Source organism: Neovison vison, chromosome 3 (genome assembly GCF_020171115.1).
Source record: "Neovison vison isolate M4711 chromosome 3, ASM_NN_V1, whole genome shotgun sequence".
Lineage (NCBI taxonomy): Eukaryota > Metazoa > Chordata > Mammalia > Carnivora > Mustelidae > Neogale > Neogale vison.
Window position 1 is genome coordinate 181,824,020 of NC_058093.1, and position 13,959 is coordinate 181,837,978.

The following is a 13,959-nucleotide window of genomic DNA, read 5'->3' on the forward strand; positions in this document are numbered from 1 at the left end:
AATACTTATTTGACAGACAGATTACAAGTAGGCAGAGAGGCAGGCAGAGAGAGAGGGGGAAGCAGGCTCCCCGCTGAGCAGAGAGCCCGATGCGGGGCCCGAGCTCAGGACCCTGAGACCATGACCTGAGCCTTAAGGCAGAGGCTTAACCCACTGAGCCACCCAGGCACCTCCAGCATTTGGTTTTGTCAGTGTTTTGGATTTTGGGCGTTATAATAGGTATGGTTCTTTTCTTTCTTTCTTTTTTTTTTTTTTGGTATTTTTTTTAAGTTGAGATGTAAGTGACATATAACATTGTATTTATCTCAGGTGTACAATGTAATGATTCCATAATTGTATACATTGCAAAATGATGATAAGAAGCCTAGTCAACATCCATCACCATACATAGTTACAAGAACATTTTTTTAAAGAAAAATAATTTTTTAAAAGATTTTATTTATATGAGAGAGAGATGGGCTATGAACAGGGAGGGGGCAGAGGGAGAAGCAAACTCCTCCCTAAGCAGGGAGCCCGATGTGGAGCTCCATCCCAGGACCCTGAGATCATGACCTGAATCAAAGGCAGACATTTAACCGACTGAGCCACTCAGGCACTTCTAAAGAAAAATAATTTTTAAAAAGTCTAAATTTGTTTTATCAGGTTCATCGATTTATAATTCCCTAATGACATGATATGGAGCATTTTTCATGTTTTTCATTTATATATCATCTTTGGTGTCTTCTGGTCTTTTGTCCATTTTTAAATTGGTTTGTTTTCATATTGCTGAGTTTCAAGAGTTCTTTGTACATAACAGCCCTTCATTATATCGAAGTCCTTTATGGCTGTTTTCATTTTTGGTCATAAGTCTCTTAATTTTTATGTTCTCTCTCCCACTCTCCCTCCTTTCCTTCTCTTTTGCTTATAAAGTATTAACTAAAGAAGCTAAATTTTATGCCCTATAAATTTTGAGTCTTAATGATTGATTAAGGTTTTATTTGCTTATTTTTGCAAGGCTGGTGTATTGAGTCCATCAGAGAGCACATTAAGGTGTGATTTCTTTTTTTGTGTGAGATCTTAGCAGCCATTGAAAATCATTGCTAGTATCCATTTTTAAATTGCTGATTAAGTGGTCATTGTCCTTCATTTCTTTGTTTATTAGGTGGAAAGTTTTGATCAAAAGAAACTTGTTGCATCAGCACTTGTTGTATAGGAAATTCAGAATAAATTTTCCCCCTTGTTTACCAGCTACTCTAAACAATGAGATGGTTCTCTACCATCCTTCAAAGTGACCAATGAGTTTTATTTATGAGTATAATTATGAACTCATAGATTTAAATATACTTGATATATTTTAGTTCATTGCAATTATTTTATTAATTTTTGGCTAGTGGGAGCATTTTCTGGTTGGCTTCTGAGTCCTTTCTTTTGACTTGATTCTAGGCATCTTTCGTAACTTTTTACTTTCTTTTATGACATGATATTTCAGCCTCATGGTGTATATGTATCCTGCTCTTAGACGTGGTGTCAGCCTAATGGGAATACCTAATAGTTCCATGTATTATGTTGTTAGGTTTACACAACTTAAAAAAATGTGTATTTATGTCATGACAATTTAGTAGACATTTAAAAAAATTATATAAATTGAAAGAAAATAATATTTTTATTTCACTCTTAACTAAAATTAATGGTTTGCTTGTACCTGCTGGATACTGTACATATTAATACTTTATAATCAGATTGGACATTACCACTCTCATTTCTTGTCTTGTGTTGATTTTCACATGGTACTTAAAAAAAAAATTGTGGCAGCTATTCCCTGAAATCCCACTTCACAAAGATATGTCATTGAAAAGAATGTCGCTCAACCTAATGTTGAAATTGAACATCTTTTAGCTAGTAGTTTGTACAGTGTCTGACAGATGTTGGGTGCTACTGTTTGTCTCGAATTGAAAATACCCCATGGCTCCTCTATGACTTGGCTTATAATTAGCTCGGGGTGCCTCAGTGCATGGTTTGGGAATCATAGGCTAGCTACTTCTGCCCAGTTTCTGTTGTAACCAATGGTGTGCATTTTAAGTTTATTATTTTGTTTTATTTCTGTTTTTGTTTTGTTTTTTTAGTTATCTCTACACTCAACATGGGGCTTGAACTCACAACCTCCAGATCAAGAGTTGCATGCTCTTTTGGCTGACTGAGCCAACCCTGTGGCCCCCATAGTGTGTGTTTTTAGTTATTGTTAAGTAAAGTTTGTTGGTCCTTCCACTCTCCAGTTGAGTTCTCATTTAAGATTTACTTGTGAGTAGATTATGTGATTATGAAATGTGGTAGGAAAGAGGCCTGTCTCCCCACGTCCCTTTAAAAATTCTTTTAAATATATTCTGTTTCTCTGTAAGTACCAAATGATATTTATTACAATTTTTTAAATGAGAAAACTTTCTTGTCTTCTGTATTAGAGTTACAGGTAGTGATAGCACTTTTGATTTTGTTTAAAGACAATAATCTAGTGTGGGTTTTCCCCTGATACTTAATAAACATACATACTCTTTGATTTGGACAGCTGTATGCAGGGCTGAATTGTGTCCTTCCCAGTCTTTCACCTTGGAGGCAGAGGGTGGAATTATTTCCTGTATATTTTGGCTACTCATTTGCTAACACCTGACCTTCTAGTTTAGTCTATTCTATTCTATTCTTTTCTCTTTCTTTCTCTTTTTCTCTCTTTTCTCTTTCTTTCTCCCATCCTCTCTCTCTCTCTTTCTTTCTTTTTTAAGATTTATTTATTTTTAGAGAGTGCACGAGTGGTGGAAGGGGCAAGGTGGGGGGAGCAGACTCACCACTGAGCGGGGAGTCTGATGCTGGACTCCGTCTCAGGACCTTGAGATCATGGTCTGAGTTGAAACTAAGAGTTGGACACTTAACCGACTGTGCTATCTGGGCAGCTTAAGGGCACCTGACATTCTAATCCTCAGAGTCTGAACTTGCACTTTCACTTTCAAACTGTGCTCTTTATTTTATTATTATTTTTGATATTGAAATCTAGTTGACATAAATGTTGTATTAGTTTCATCAGTATAGTGATTCTGCAAGTCTGTATGTTACACTGTGCTCACCACAAGTGTGGCTACCATCTGTCACCACACAATGCTATTACAGTACCATCCACTCTGTTCCCTGTGCTGTACCTTTCATCCCTGTGGTTTATTCACTCCATAACTGCAAGCCTGTACCTCCTACTCCTCTTTATTGTTTGCTCATCTGCCCACCTCCCTCCCCTCCGGCAGCCATTAGTTTTGTTCTCTGTAGTTATGAATCTGTTTCTTATGTTCTTCAGATTTTGGTCTTATGTGGAGGTTGAGTTTACAGATTGCATTATGTCAATTTCCTGAATTAACTTTAGTTTTTTTTTTGTTTTCTTGTCATTAGTTGTATGTTAGATGTCAGCATTGAAATGGCATTCATACTTCCATTTTCACTGTAGGGAACTTCAGAATTTTACATTTTAAAATTTGCTTTTACATATATATCTTGGCTTAAGTATATATATATATATATATATTTATTTATTTGTCTTAATATTTTAGTCAGTGACACTGAGAATGTTGGGAATCTGAGTGGAAGACATGAAATCATTAATGTCATTCAGTGAATTTCTGTGAGTGGCACATGCAACTCTAATTAAATGTTTATTGGTTTGGATAAGCTCCTGGGGTTAGGGGAGAAACTTAAGATTAAACCTGATAATATATAAGATGGGTACAGAAAAGAAACAACTCACATAAAGAGTAAAGTCTCTATTAAAGTACAGCCCTAAGCAAATGTTAGTAGATTTGAAAGGACTAATTATATAACAACTGAATTGCATGGCAGTTGCTCTTTGGGGATATGCATGAGAAATTGTTGTCAAGCCTGTAAATGTGAATACTAGTTTGCATTTTGTGGCCACAGGTCATAAACCTCAAACATACTATCATGCGAGGAATTTCACTGATGATGATATGAGCGCCTCTGAACTTTATCTGCTTCATCTGAAGGATTATATCTGTCCCATTTTGTTTATAAACTTAAAAAAAATTTTTCTTGGACAACAATATTCATATTTTAAGAGAAGTCCCTTTTTCTTTATTTCTTTTTAATCTTTTAAAGATTTATTTATTAGAGAGAGTGTGTGTGTATGTGTGTATGCACGTGTGCGTGTGCACGCATGCAAGTTGGGGGAGAGACAGAAGGTGAGAATCTCAAGCAGACTGCCCGCTGAGCATGGAGCCCGATGTGGGGCTGTCTCAGGACCCTGAGATCATGACCTGAGCTGAAATCATTCTCAGAACTTAACTGACTGAGCCAACCAGGTGCCCCTTTTATTTGATTTTAAAATAAGATTGGCAGTATTCCTTTTTGGTAAGACATGATTTTTTCAAGTTTTTTCTTTTCTTTTTTTTTTTAATATTTAATTAATTAATTTATTTGACAGATGGAGGTGACAGGTAGGCAGAGAAGCAGGCAGAGAGAGAGAGAGAGGAGGAAGCAGGCTCCCTGCTGAGCAGAGAACCTCATGCAGGGCTCGATCCCAGGACCCTGGGATCATGACCTGAGCTGAAGGCAGAGGCTTTAATCCACTGAGCCACCCAGGCGCCCCTCAAGTTTTTTTGTGTGTTTTTTTTTTAAGATTTTATTTATTTATTTGAGAGAGAGAGAGTGAGCATGAGGGGGGAAGGTTAGAGGGAGAAGTAGACTCCTCGCTCAGCAGTGACCCTGATGCAGGACTCATCTCAGGACCCTGGGATCAAGACCTGAGGCAAAGACAGATGCTTAACTGACTTAGCCACCCAGACGCCTGAGTTTTTTTGTTTTAAGATTATATCAGAAAAATTTATAAGGTAGTTTAAGATATCAAATAGTACTTGGTTTAGAGTTACACACAGGAGGCTGAGACTTTTGGCTGTAGAAGACCTGCCTACAAAGTCTGCCCTTGGCTGGCATTGGAGAACTTGACTGTTAAGTTTCCTACAGCGTGTAAAACTTTTCCTAAATGAGAATAGTGGCATATTGTGTCTCAGCTGTTGGTAAAAGCGGTGCGGTTTCCGCTGAATACCTGCTTTCTTTCTGGGAGTCTGGAATTCTGATACATGTTAGGCTCCACAGAGACCTTGGGCTCAGTCTAAGGAGCTGCTGGCAGACAGTACTTCACATGTTACTGTTGCGGGAAGGGAGCATTTAGCTGGTTTCTGGGACAGCACTGCAGGAGGATTCTTGGAAGCTTAAGCCTGGTGTCCTATGGACTTCTCTCTGCTTGCCTTTTCCTTTGCTGTTTTTGCTTTGTATCCTTTCATGTCATAAATCTCAGCCACAAGTATGACTCTGTGCCAAGTTATGTGGGTTGTGGGGTGATCTTGGAGGCCCCCCAATGCAGTACTGAAAGACTTACAGTGTAAAACCCTGTCCCATTCTGGTACAGCCCCCCCAACCCCCGCAGTCTTAATTTTTTCCTTTTAGCTATTTTTTTTTTTTTGTATTTCCTTCTTTGTTTCCTTCTTTTTTTTTTTTTTTAAGATTTTATTTATTTATTTGGCAGAGAGATAGAGAGTACGAGTAGGCAGAGCAGCAGAGGAAGAGGGAGAAGCAGACTCCCCGCTGAGCAGGGAGCCCAATTCGGGGCTCAATCCCAGAACCCTGGGATCATGACCCAAGCCGAAGGCAGCCGCTTAACCAACTGAGCCACCCAGGTGCCCCGGTATTTCCTTATTTCTAAATGATATACTAAAACTCCTTTTTTTTTTAGATACCAGTTTTCGGGGTGGTGTATTAACTGGGTGTTACTATAGATGACAATTTAGGTCTCATAGCCTTTCCTGAATTCTTCCCTTTAGCACTCTGATGCAGTCATGCCTGTCACAGTGTTTGAGTCAGTGTTCATTGTTTTCATTATGATCACTGGACAAATACTGTATAATGCCAAGCCAGGCAATAGGCTATTCTATAGTTTCATTTTCTCATCTACTTTTTTCTTTTCTTAACAGTTAATGGTTATCTCTATTTTCAGTTTGCATTTCTGTTCTGTTCCTGTGACAGATTTATTCCAAAAGCTCCAGCAGCTCTTTACCAGATCTTACTGTTCTTTTCCACATGGGCAGAGGTCTGTAAATCCCATTGTCCTCGGGAGCTCTTCTTCCTGTGTCACTGTGAACCGTGTCACTAGTTGGTCACAGGCCTTCTTTTCCTGGGGCTGCCTTTGCTGCTTTCCAGGGTTGCACTCAAGACATTGGGGTTCTTGAGAAAGTGTATGGGAAGTACCTTCTTTGAGACTGTGTGTCTGAAAATGTTCTTTATTCTATCTATATGCTTGAATGGTTGTTGGAACTAATTTTCTTTCAGAGTTTAGAAGCTGTTTTCTTTATTGTCTTTAAATTCCCAGTGTTCCTGTTAGCAAATTGTCCCTGATCCTTTGTAACTGCTCTTTTTGGAGGAATCTATTTTAGTATCCTCTTTCTATCCCATTGTGCTCTGAAACTTCCTAATGTGCCTTGGTGTGGGTCTCTTCATTTATTGTGTGGGGTGCTTAGTGGTCTCTTGTGGTCTGAGCACTCTTGTCCTTTAATTCTGAGAAAATTTCTTCATTTGAAGAACAAAATGTATTGTTCACAAAATTTGGCATTTTCAAATAATAGGTTAATACTGGGTAGAGGTTCAGTATGTAATACATTAATGAGCCAGTATTTGGATTCTCTTATTACAGATTTAGGTTGGAGAGTCTTAGTTGACAGCTTATTTTTAAAAACTGTAAAAACAGGGAAAAACTGCTTCTGCTGAATTTTAGCTTGGTATTTATTAATAAGGAGTATTTATAAATGCTGAATTGGTTTGACTTGTAAACTAGTTCAGCAGGTTATTAGTTTTCTGGACTGGGTCTTTTTCTGTGTTGATATTATCAAGTTTAATAAACCATTAAACCATTATTGGAGTTATTCTTGAAAGTTCATTTCGGGAGAGTTTAGCAATCTTTCTTTCTTCTCTATTTATATTACTTTGTCCTTTTGCATGGGTGAGTGATTCTTACTACATGTACTGATTAATACTGGTACCCGAGCAGAAGACTTTTTAAAGAATAATGTATATCCTAGTTCTTTGGAGAAAAACTGAATGTTTTTATGCCACTTAGTTAAGTTTGAGTCTAGTTTTGTGAAACCTTTTTTTTTTGCCTTATCTCAATTATAACTGTGAAAGTGCTTTTTATACTTTTAACGAAGTGCTTTTTGTCAGATACTGCTGAAGTAACATCTTTTACCTTTAGTGTAGTGCAACTCATGCATCTGTACTGTATTTTATATGCCACATACATACTTTAATATTTTAATGTTTGTGCATTATTGTGCACTTTCAGTTATTCATTATTGTGCATTATTGTGTATTTTCAATTTGTTTAACCACTTTACTACTAAGATTTTGCCTTCCCATGCCCACTTTTCCCTTCACAGATTTAAACAAATTTCTTCATTAAAAACTGTGGTGATGAAAAAACCCATTTTTTTTTACCTGCAGTTCTCTCTGGAGAGAAATTACTCTTTTATACAGGAACCAGCACAGGCTTTCATTTAGGAAAGATTAAAAGAGACATTTCTATTGTAGTGATGTGGGGCATCGGGGTGGTGGGATGTTTATGGTAGAGGTGGGAGGAGCAACATTCTCGAAAAGGAAGATCTGTATTTTTTTAATGGCTTGTGATCACAGTCATCTCTATGTATAGCATCCATGCCTTGCTCCCTTCTGAGAGATTTTATTGAGATATAATTGATATTCAACGAAATACATAGTTTATTACGTTTTATCAAATGTGTACATACATATAGCCCATATGCCCGTTAAGATATGGCACATAGCTGTCAACCCAGAATATTCCCTCCTGCTCTTTTGTCCTCAGTGCTTGCTTCTGCCCCATAACCCCACAACCACAGTTTGTTTGTTTGTTTGTTTTTTTAAATGTATTATTTATTTGACAGACAGAGATCACAAGTAGGCAGAGAGGCAGGCAGAGAGAGAGGAAGGGAAGCAGGCTCACTGCCGAGCAGAGAGCCTGATGTGGGGCTCAATCCCAAGACCCTGGGACCATGACCCGAGCTGAAGGCAGAGGCTTTAACCCACTGAGCCACCCAGGCGCCCCCACAACCCCAGTTTTAAATTCTTTTGACAGAGGTAAGTTTCCTTGTTTCAGAACTTTACATGAACAGAATCATACATTATGTGATCCTTTGTGTCTAGGTGTGCTGACTTGAAATTCATGTTTTGTTGTGTGTATGAGTAGTTCGTTCCTTCTAAAAAATGCTAACGTTTTATGCATTTCTAAAAATTTTAGGATCAGCTTGTCAGTTTCTTTTGAAAAGCTTGGTTTTGTTTTGTTTTCTTTTTTTCCCTTATATATAACATATATATATATATATGTATGTTATATATAAAAGTTATATATATAACTTTTTCCCTTATATATAACTTTTTTCCCTTATGTATAACTTACATGATGTAAGATGCACCCAGTTGGAAGTGTACAGTTCTTTGTGGTTTGGCAGTTGTGAATACCTATGAAACCATCAGCACAATCATTATGTAGAACACTTTATCATCCCCAAATTCTCCTGTACTTCTTTGCGTTCACTTTCCTGGCTGACCACGTCTGTCCCAGGAGCACCTTTGTTTGGGGTTTCATCACTACAGATTAGTTTTGCTTGTATTAGAATTCCATTATACATGGGCTAATGCAGTGTGTGTTCTTTTGTATCTGGTTCTTTGGTTCATTGTTTTTGATACTCATCTATGTTGTGTTTATCAGTAATTCATTCCTTTTTATTGCTGAATAATATTTCATCAGGATGTATGATAATTTGTTAATTTTCGCTTGATAGATATTTGGGTCATCTCTAGTTTTTGTCTGTCATAAATAAAGGTACTGTGAACTTTCATTGACAAGTCTTTGTGTGTGCTTACATTTTCATTTCTCTTGACTAAATACCTGAAAGTGGAATTGTTAGGTGATAAAAGTGTATATTGGGATACCCAGGTGGCTCAGTCATTAAGTGTCTGCCTTCAGCTCAGGTCATGATCCCAGGGTCCTGGGATTGAGGCCTGCACCGGGCTCCTTGCTCAGTTGGGAGCCTGCTTCTCCCTCTGCCTGCTGCTCCCCCTGCTTGTGCTCTCTCTCTCTCTGACAAATAAATAAATAATTTTTTAAAAAAAGTGTATGTTAATTTTATAGGAAACTATTAAGTACTTTTCCAAAGTGACTGTGCAGTTTTACCTTACTGTCAGTAACAGATGAGAATACCAGTTGCTCCACATTCATGTCAACCCTTGGTACTGCCAGTCCTTTTAATGTTAGTGGTTGTGTAGTAGGTTTGTAGGAGATAATGTGGTTTTAATGTTCTTTTTAAAAAAGATTTATTTATTTATTTAACAAATAGAGAGAGAGACAGCCAGAGAGGGAACACAAGCAGGGGAAGTGGGAGAGGGAGAAGCTGGCTTCCCACTGAGCAGGGAGCCCAATGCAGGGCTCTATCCCAGGACCTCTGGATCATGATCTGAACTGCGGTAGGTGGATGCTTAATGCCTGAGCTAACCAGGCACCCCTACTTTGCATTTTCTTAAAGACTATAATGATATTGAGCATTGTTTCATGTGCTTTTTGATTGTGTATTTTCTTTGGTGAAGTATCTGTATCTTTTGCTTGTGGTTATTCTTTGCTCATTATTTTGTGATTGGTTTGTCTTATTGATCTGTAAGATAATACGTACCTTCTAGGTTGTATGTATACACATTCATTTTTTTTCTAAAGAAATGAGTTCTTTTTCAGATTTATATATTACAAATATTTTCATCCAGTACATGGATTGTTAATTTTCCTAATTTAATTTTCTTTCAGTGTGTAGCTTTTGATGAAATCTCATTTATCAATTTGTTCTTTTATGGTTTGTGCTTTGTGCTTTTTGTGTTCCACCTGAGATATTTTTGCCTATATTTACTTGTTTTGTCATTTACTGAGAGTTCTGAGATAAATGGGGATTTGTCTATTTTTCTCTTTGTACTTCTGTCAGTTTTGCTTCATGTGTTTGGGGTTCTGTTATGAGGCATGTACGTGTGTAGAATTGCATCGTTTATGATTGTGGGGACATCCTTTTCTTCTGGCAGTGCTTCTTGTATTGCAGTTTATTGTCTGGTATTACAGTCATTCCACTTTTCTGACGTTATGGGTTTGTATGGTGTATCTTTACCATTCGTTTGCTCTTAACCTCTCTGTATAATAATTATCTTTAAAGTAGATCTCTTATAAACAGTGTATCACTGAATCTTGCTTTTTTGTGCAGTCTGATTATCTCTGCCTTTTTATTGGAATGCTTAGTTCATTGCCTATAGTGTAATTACTGGTTTTAGTTCTATATTGCAATTTGTTTTCTGTGTAATTAATCTTTTCTTTAGAGGTTTTCTTTACCTCTTTTGCTTCTGGCTTCCATGTGGTCTCCATTGACACTGAGGTCGGGTGGCCTCATTACCACTGGGTGATGCTGAAAATTCTGATTGTTCTCTAGGCCTCTTCTGAGACTACCCAGCAGGAGTGGAATGGGGCTCTTAGTTACTTAAGTTTGGGATGGAAGTCCAGATCCTTCACATGGTCTCCATTGACACCCTTGCAAGAGCAGAGTACTCTTAGCAGCTGGCAGGTGTGGAAGGCCCAGCTCCCACCTGGGGCACCCCTTGAGGGGTGCAACACTCATCTCCCTCTTACTGGTGCGGTTGTGGGCAGGGCTACAGATTTTTCTGGTGTTTGCCTGGAGCTAACTCCACTATTATCTTAAAAGTTTTCTGGGATGTAGAGGCAAAAAGAAAACTCTGGAAACTCCCAACTCTGTTCTTAGAATCCTGAGGCACCTGGGTGGCTCAGTGGGTTAAAGCCTTTTACCTTTGGCTCAGGTACTGATCCTGGGGTCCTGGGATGAGCCCCGCATCGGGCTCTCTGCTCAGCGGGGAGCCTGCTTCCCCCTCTCTCTCTGCCTGCCTCTCTGCCTACTTGTGATCTCTGTCAGATAAATAAGTAAAATCTTAAAAAAGAAAAAAAAAATCCTGAGGTCTCTAACTACCAGCCTTCTTATCTGTCAGTCTTATTGTCTTTTTTTTTTTTTTAACTAATATTCAGGATTTTTAGTTGTACTTAACAAGAGGAGTAGGGATAAGTGTTCTTTTTTCAAATTTTTACAAATTTACATCGGTTCTTCTGTTGCCTTAGAAGTTGGAATTTCTAATATTTGTTTTATTTTCTTACCTTAGGCTACTTATACTCGGATTTACCAGGGACCTTCTAAGCTGCTTCTGCCCATTTATTTGGTGAAGTGGCTCCTCCAGTGCTCCCGTGTGTCCTAATGGAAGCATATTAATGCTTTTAAATCATTGTGCATTCAGACCTTCACCCTTCATGTATGCTGTTAGCTGCTGCCCTTCCTTCTACTCATTCCCAGCTCTTGGGGAGGCAAGTCAACAAATACTTGTCTCAAGTAGTTTTTTTGCAAGATAATCTGTTGAACGCTTTATGGGGAAACCTGTCTTCTCCACTAGTCTAGGATGGAAACTGAGTAATGATAACAAATGAACTGGGAGAACGTGTGTGTTTGTAGACATAGGTTACAAAATTCTGTAGGACAGGAGAGAACAACCCAAATCTGTGTGGCATTTGGTTGTATATATTCCTGCCCTTACTCCTCTTAACTGCCAGTTTTGTCACTTGCTGGCTTTGGAATTAGTGATGACTCGGCTACATCAAGGCTGACGTCTTCAGCTGGGCCCTGAGTTGGCATTCAGTTAGAACCCACCTCGTCTTTCCATGCCTTTCCTGCCCTTCCCAGGAACTGCTCCGCTCAGACCAGGCTTGCTGCCATCCCAGAAATAAGCCCTGTGTTCCTGCTTGTGTCTGTACGGTGCCGTTCCTCCTGGCATGCATGTTCTCTCCTCTGCATGGTCGACATGAAGGGCAGTGTAATGGGAAGAATGGATGCTTTCAGGGTAGATCCCAGTTTTCCTTCTTGCTGTGTGACTTAGGGTAAGTCACTGTGACCCACTCCTGTTTGTGAACATGAAAAGTACTTCTCTCACAGGATGAACTAAGGTTAGTTAATGTATGTGAATGTTGCTGAAGCCGCAGGAATTAAAATTTGGGTTCCATTCCTTTGTTTTCTTAATTAAAATGTAAGGCAAAGGGTTCACTTCTTCTAGTCTTTGTCTCATCGGCAGTACACAGTATGTTAAGAGCATGGAAAAAAACTAATTAGTTCATTAAGTAAATGTTTGAGTACCTCCTGTAATGCCTGTGTTGTGTTAAATGCTGGAACTTACAGATTTGCTGGACAGGATAGATGGGTGCCCAGGTAAGTAAAACAGCACAGGGCTTGCAGTGCCGGAGGTGTGTTTTGGAGATTTTGGGAGCATGGAAAAGGAGTGATGAGGGAGGATTCCTGGATAAAATGTTGCTGGTAATTGTTCCTTTTTTTTTTTTTTTTAAAGAACAGCTTTATTTAGGTATAATTTATGTATCATAAGATCTGCCCACTTTAAGTGTGTAATTAAGTGATTTTTAGTAAATCGACCAGTTTGTTGTAACCGTTACCACCATCCAAATCTAGGCTGTTTCCATCACTTCAAAAAGATTCTTCATACCCATTTTTAGGCATCATGGTGAAGGATAAGTGTGCATTGGCCATGCAGAAGTGCGGGAAGGAGGGCTGGCTTCTCTGGAATGAAGACAGCGTGCACAAAGACAGGGGAGCATAGGACAAAATGGCTCAGTGTGGAAGGAATGCCTATCAGCGGGTTTATTTCTGTAGTTTACAGCTATGCTCCTTCCTGGCAGCTGTGTTCTGGCTTCCCCTTTCTATGGAGCTTAGTTTCCTCACCTGTAATGTGTAACTGTTAGGCTGCTGGGCTCTAGCTCTGCCTAAACTCTCATATCCTGTGATCGTCAACACTTGTGATGCCTTTGGGGGGCCTGGATGGCTCAGTGGGTTAGGCCTCTGCCTTCAGCTCAGGTCATGGTCTCAGGGTCTTGGAATGGAGCTCCACATCGGGCTCTCTGCTCATCAGGGAATCTGCTTCCCGCCCCCCCCCCCTGCCTACTTGTGATCTCTCTCTCTCTCTGTGTCAAATAAATAAATAAATAATTTTTTAAAAAATTAGAATTGTACTTGAACATTATTTTCATATGGATATTAGTCATTTTTCTATGAATTACATCTTATCCTTTGTGTGGTTATCTTGATTTGTTCATTGTAAGAACTCTTTGCAGTTTAAAGAACTTAAGCTGTTGCAAATTGCAATTAAAAAAATTTTTTTTTTTTTTTTATATTTGCTTGTCTTGCCTGTGTTCATGGTCAGAAAAGGTCTTGTCATTTAGGGCTTATGGATTTTTTAAATTGCAAAATAACCTTAAAAGTAAGCACAAAGAGAAACAAGTGATCCTAATAGTTTTCCAAATGAATATCATAAGTATATTAATGAGGAATAAGAGCTAATCAAAGTAACTTTAGAACACTGTATGTGGACTGTAACCTTTAAGGATGAAAAAGTGAACAAATCTTGAGTTCTTACTGTGTCCTTTGCAGTGTCCATTCCAGTTAATCTATTTTGTTTGTATTTTAGGATTGAGCAAATAAGGGCTCCCTTGTTTCTTTCAACAAAATTGCAGTACAAAATAAAATAGTTATTATCAACACAGAAATGACTTAATATCATGCAATGTAGAATTTAAACATCTGCAATTGCGTGAATCATCAAATATATCACTACAGCTATTGTAAATTTTAATTATGATTCTGAACTCTTCATGCATAGCTATATAAGTTGTTTTTATAATTTATTATTTATAGTTCTTTGTTCATAACCTTAAAGAAAATAGTAAGATTTATGTAGCCACCAAAATGAAACCCCTTACAATGGGGGACTTCTTTGTAAAAGAAACTC

At 38.3% G+C, this 13,959-nt stretch overlaps 1 protein-coding gene across 1 annotated transcript in view; it reads left to right on the forward strand.

The window, feature by feature from the left end:
- The window catches only part of RALBP1 (ralA binding protein 1), a 58,800-nt gene that overhangs the window by 16,581 nt on the left and 28,260 nt on the right, over nt 1-13,959 (forward strand). The window lies entirely within an intron of this gene.